Source organism: Aricia agestis, chromosome 6 (assembly GCF_905147365.1).
Source record: "Aricia agestis chromosome 6, ilAriAges1.1, whole genome shotgun sequence".
Lineage (NCBI taxonomy): Eukaryota > Metazoa > Arthropoda > Insecta > Lepidoptera > Lycaenidae > Aricia > Aricia agestis.
This window is the reverse complement of record NC_056411.1, coordinates 4,190,672-4,196,671: the sequence shown is the minus strand read 5'-3', so window position 1 is coordinate 4,196,671 and position 6,000 is coordinate 4,190,672.

The following is a 6,000-nucleotide window of genomic DNA, read 5'->3' as shown; positions in this document are numbered from 1 at the left end:
ATAACTCATCAAACATTAGTGTCTAAAAATCTAACAAGAAAACTGTCTATAGTGATATCAGCCAGTCTTGTCCATAGCGGTCATTGACCTTTTTAGTCTAGGTGATATAATATGAAAAATGCTCGCACTGTACTTAGTTAACATAAGAAAAAAATATAAATAATGAACTCTTTAAAGATTCATCGGAAAACCTATTGGCAACTCTTAGAAAGATAATAATCTCAAATTCTTATGAGTTCGAAGTAATATTTTATATTATGCTTCATACTTACATCGCTACTAGTTTTGGACACGGGGTCAGTGACCGCTACGGACGGATTCGGCAATACGAAAATAATACAACATAACTAGGACGGCTTAATTACGAGAAAGATTTCAAAAACTGCCAACAACGAGAAAATCTTCAAAATCTTCAAGCCGTAAACATGTGCATAGCGCTTAAGGAGTGTCAACATGGGAAGTAATCAAGCCGGTCGTGTGCTGACGCGTAATTTCAGACAATGGGACGTGCGGGGCTAAATAGATTCAGTCGCAGCCCTGCCGATATGGAGTGTCAAATTGTAGAGTCTCCCTTCTGTTTTCAACACTTGATGTGAAAAGAGGAGGTAATTTTTGCAAGTATGTTTGTGTGTGCGTATATCGCAATACTGTCGTGTCATAATCGTCGTCGTAATAATGTCGTGTCAGTATATTAATGTGAATTAATGAATTATTAGTAACTAGATGACGCCCGCAACTCCGTTGCGCCAAAACTCGTTTATCGCGTGGGAACCGTACATTTTTCCGAGATAAAAACCATCCTATGTCCTTTCTCGGGACTCAAAGTACCTCCATGCCAAATTTCAGCAAAATCGGTTCAGCGGTTCGAGCGTGAAGAGGTAACAGATAAACAGACAGACAGACAGACACACTTTCGCATTCATAATATTAGTATGGATAGGTGTCTGGGCTTAGCCTTAATTAGGCTGCTGAATCAGTTTAATTGATATTTTGTTCGGAGATACTTTAAGCCCCGAAAAAGAACTATTATAATATTATTATATAGTTTTTATCACGGCAAAATGTAGTTTATTTGGGTGTAATCAAGACGGTTAACTAAGAGAGAGATCGCTAGAAAGATCAAGTATAAACAACTAAAAAATGCGCAGTTTCTTAGTGACAATCTTTATACAATTATTTAGTCCTAATAAATGATGGCAATAACAGATAATCTATAGTCTATACTCTATAGCACGAAGCTAAATGCTCTATAGTCTATATTTTTGTCTGTATTTTAGTCCGTCAGTCGGTCTATCGCCTCTTTATGCTTATTGCCACTGAACCGTTTTTTTTTTATGAAATAAGGGGGCAAACGAGCAAACGGGTCACCTGATGGCAACTTCCGTCGCCCATGGACACTCGCAGCATCAGAAGAGCTGCAGGTGCGTTGCCAGCCTTTTAAGAAGGAATAGGGTTATAGGAGAGGGTAGGGATGGGAAGGAAAGGGAATAGGGGAGGGGATTGGGCCTCCGGTAAACTCACTCACTCGGCGAAACACAGCGCAAGAGCTGTTTCACGCCGGTTTTCTGTGAGATTAAATTTATTATAATTGCTCTGAGTCAGAAAGACATTGGATAGTTTACGTCATAATATTATGTGATTACCAAGCCATAAATAAAACAGGCAACATCTAGTTATATTATTTCATTTTAGGTCTCGGAAAATGTACGGTTCCCACGCGATAAACGAGTTTTGGCGCAACGAAGTTGCGGGCATCATCTAGTATGCAATAAAGTTCGTGCGGTATGTTCAAAGCAACCGCAAGTAAGACAGACCCCAGCCTCGCCTACAGCATTTGTGTTAAGTAGCTTCTTGTATTTATAGTTATACCCCGATTCTACATCAACATAATTTACGGTTTTGTATCTAAGTCTCTGTATATTCTCAAATCGCGGAATTCTGTCTGTAACGGTCATTGATCTCTTTGTCAAAAAAACTTGTCATTTTCTTTACATACCTCGATTGACAATGAAGTGACAGATGTTTCTAGTCTAGTGATATCGTATTTTACATAAACGATGTGAACACAGTATGAACACTAGATGTCCCGCGCGGCTTCGCCCGCGTAAATTTCGAATTTTACGTACGTTTTCCCATAAAAAATAGCTTATGTCCCTAGTCCCTTCACTTGGTCTACTCTATATCTGTGCCAAATATTGCCATAAAAATTGCTCCAGTAGTTCGTAATTTCTAATATTTCCCCCGTTTTTCCCACATTTTCCTGAGTTTCTTCGGTCGTGTTAGTCTTAGCGTGATGATATAATATAGCCTATAGTCTTAACTCTTACTCGATAAATGAGCTATCTAACACTGAAATAAGTTTTTATATCGGACCTGTAGTTCCTGAGATTAACGCGTTCAAACAAACTTACTACTCTTCAGGTTTATAATATTAGGTAGGTATAGATTTTTTTTAATTATCGCTTTACAAATTCGAGACTCGATTCAAAAGACTATGAAAAGTACCTATAACAGGGTCTTTATAGGCTCATAAGTCATAACCATAGGACGATGCATGGTATAATATAGTAGTGATGATGATGATAAATGTAATTTGCATAGTAGCATTGGCTTTCTTAAAATAACGCCAAAATTCCCAAACTTGTATCTATAAAGAATCAGGAGTTCTCTCAGCACCTTCCGAACCACGGTATACCGGTTCCGCTAGGTATATTAACTTTATAGGCTCTACCTACGAATAATAAAAAGGAATCGTTAATCCCATACTATTACCGTTTTAAATTTGGTTCCTTTTGATCTGTCATGTAACGTCAGCCTAGTACCGCTCAAGGTCACCTAAATATTGCAAATGTATTGAAATGTGTACCTAAGGTACACTTTTTTGACAAGTACTGTGGAGCATGTTTTTTGACGGAGTGACTTATCCTTAGTTTTTTATTATTCGTAGAGCTCTACACAAAAATCGATTGTTTCAAGTGATATAAATAAATAGGTACATTTTGGCAAGAGCGTGAAATGTAAAAAGATTTAAAAATCGGTGCAAAAAGGACGACTGAAGTCAAACAATTTAGTAAGAGCTAGTTTATCACGAAATACCTTCGACAAACAAACAATTGTCGACAACAAATTGTTTTTTCCTGTAAGCCGGCCGGATTAACGGTTGCTGTAGTTACGACCCGTGGACCCCTGAATATTAGGAGAAAAACGTCGTAACTGTATTAAAATTTAATATTTACATCATATTTACACGAATTTCTTTTATCCTTTTCTACCTGGCAAGATAGTCTTTTAACCTATGGACTATGGTAGATAAGGTTTAGTAAACTATTTTTTTTCGGTTTCTTGATCGAAATTCACTTTAGAAACAAATAAAACACAATGAACGTGCACTTTTTCCATTATATTTAGAAATTGTTATCAATTCTAACGAAATACACGACCGGTTTCGAAACAAATGATGAAGACCCTTTTCCTACCCTCCCCTATTACCCTATTCCCTCTTAAAAGGCCGGCAACGCAAGTGCAACTCTTCTGATGCTGCGAGTGTCCATGGGCGACGAAAGTTGCTTTCCATTAGGTGACCCGTTTGCTCGTTTGCCCCCTTTTGTTTCATTAGTGTTTAGAAATCTACCCATTTTTATACTACGATCAGTATCGAAGCCTATCAAGATTTCGTTTATTAAAATCAAACAAGACAGACACAATAGGCAATCGAAATGTAATTAAAAACACTAGAGAGCAACTGGGTGCTAAGTTACGTCGGTGCTCGAATTCTATACTCCAATACCATTGTTCCTTGTGTCGAATGTCTAAATTGATTCGTCTGGCTGGTGTTCTTGATGAGGTTTACAACCGCTCAACCGATCTTTCTGGGTATGGAGACACTTTGAGTCCCGGTAAAGGAAAAAGGATACTTTTCATCCCAGAAAAATGTTCGGTTACCGGGCGATATTATATAAGTTGTACCTTCTCCGTGTTTTTATATTTTAAGTCTCATATTGTTTTCCTTGTGGCATATTGCTTGGGCAAACTTTTCCTTGTTTGAATTGAACGTCTCAAATCTTTTCGGTTTATTTCCTTTATTTTTTATTGACTATATTCTCTACAAATACGATTGGCGTATTCAATTATATTTGATTTTTGTACGAAGTTGCACCGTAAGTTAAGTTGGAACAAGCTTTTTGTAGCGCGTAAAATCTAAAGAGCTTTTGTTAGCTATTGCGTAGCTTTTATCGCGGACTTCGAGGTCGCCGAATCAAGAAATTCTGTAACGAAAAATACCTAGCATTCGTCTAACGTCGTTTCAGTTTGGCAGACTTTGGCTCGGTGTTTGTGTGCGTCCGACTAGACGTATGCGAATTATAATTGCATAAGTTGATAAACAATGCTATGCATAGCTTTACCGCGGCAGTCCCCGAGTGCCACACGTATTTTCTTCAACAATTTTGTGAAATCCATGACAAAATTCATCGCACGATGCAATATGAACTGACTTTTAAAAGTTAATAAAGGTTAACCTTTATTATTATTTTTTTTAAAGGTTTAATATAGTTTACCTATCACCTAAAAGCCTACGTTTATCCAGACTACAAGCTATAATAACATAGTATAACGACGCTGTTAACGAAGAAAATCGTTAGGTTTTATACCCTAAATACCCAAATGTCCAATAAATATTATAGAACGTTTGGCAAGGTACCTTGTTGGTTATTGTAAGTAATTATTTGGTTTTGTGTTGGCAAATTGTTGAGATTAGCACTGAAAATGGAGCAGACATACCTACCTAATATATGTAATTGATTGTACCGTTGGTTCTTGGTGGAAATGCATGTTGAACACTAATAAAACAATATTTGCGTGCACTTTTTCCACTATATTAAGAAATTATTAACAAATTACACGACCGGTTTCGAAATTAATCATACCTACCTAACTACTGTACGTTGCTCAAAACTACGTTTGAACAGAAACTATTTTTAAGCGTAAACCGTACATTTTGGCGTGAGAACAACTATCTAATGTCCTTTCCCGGAACTCAAAGATCTCTCATAACAAATTTTATCTTAATCGGTTCTGTAGTTTAAGCGTGAAGAGTTGATAGAACAATGTCAGTAAAATCTTTTCATGCTAAGTACTCACATACGGTTTTGCTCGATCGAGCAAACGTCGAGCAAAACCCGCGGCTCGGGATTTCGTCCACACATTCAGCATTACTCGATATTTTTATTCTAAATCGATATATTTAATTCCATGGAGCCGGCTCGATACGAGCCTTCGAGCTGTGAGTTTTGCGGCCCACACAGTAATTATTACTCGATTTGGAGTAAAACTATCGAGCAAAACCGCATGTGAGCACTTAGCATTACAATTTACCTACAGATGTAAGAAAAAAAGGATTTTCTGTCAACGTAAATGATGCCACGGGCAAACTTATTACTCAATATAAACTTATGAAACACACAACGTTTTTTCACAGTACAAAATATATGTACAGTAGCGTAAATCAGCCACATTCTTCAAATTAATAATTAGTGCATTGACAAGTTTGACGCGGCTCTATTACTCTACTTTCAAGGATTCCTACTCGTTGGGCTATCCATATCCATACTTATAAGTTATAATATTATAAATGCGAAAGTGTGTCTGTGTTACCTCTTCACGCCCAAACTGCTGAACTAGGTATACTTTGAGTCCCAGGAAAGGACATATAGGATACACTTTATTCCGTTACAATGTAACCAAATGTTCCTGCGCGATAACCAAATTTTTGGCGCAACGGAGTTGCGGACATCAACTAGTAATAGATAACCATGACTGCCACTACGATTGCAAAGCAGTCGTAATCGATCATGGTCAAATCTAGAGAAATATGTCTCTACACATTCTCAATCGCTTACATTGTTCCGTCATGACCCAACGAGCGCTCTAGTAATGAAGATGGTCTACTCTATATTTCTTATACTGCGATACTTTCGTAACTCATCCTCCTAACTCCTCCCA